This window comes from Theobroma umbraticum, unplaced genomic scaffold, assembly GCF_002168275.2.
Source record: "Theobroma umbraticum cultivar Fairchild unplaced genomic scaffold, ASM216827v3 scaffold_55.0, whole genome shotgun sequence".
NCBI classification, from domain to species: Eukaryota; Viridiplantae; Streptophyta; class Magnoliopsida; order Malvales; family Malvaceae; genus Theobroma; species Theobroma umbraticum.
This window is the reverse complement of record NW_018397270.1, coordinates 3,132,531-3,132,855: the sequence shown is the minus strand read 5'-3', so window position 1 is coordinate 3,132,855 and position 325 is coordinate 3,132,531. Positions and strand designations below refer to the sequence as shown.

Here is a 325-nt window from a genome sequence, read left to right as displayed (position 1 = left end):
CTGAATCTGGTATCTCAGCAATGTAGTACCCTCCCAAAGAAAGCACTCTTAAGCATCTCAGTTTTGGCAACAAATCAAGAAGAACACTGTTAGTCAGAAAAAAATCCCCATATTTTGGCAGCATAAATGATACAAATTTTCGTAATTGCTCTGCTTCATAGAAGGTTTCAAACATTTTGAGTCCATTATACCTATTGCCAATGTAGGATGAGTAGCAACAACGCCTTGAAACTTGCTTATCACCCTCTACTCTAAAGCATATTTCTCCTGCAACTGACTGAGATAGATCATTGATGAGGTCATGCATTACAAATCGAGATTTATT

The 325-nt window shown here is 37.2% G+C and overlaps 1 pseudogene; it reads right to left on the bottom strand.

The window, feature by feature from the left end:
• Window positions 1-4: 4 nt before the first annotated feature.
• LOC149526544 (putative disease resistance RPP13-like protein 1) overlaps window positions 5-325 on the bottom strand; it is a 1,213-nt pseudogene continuing 892 nt past the window's right edge.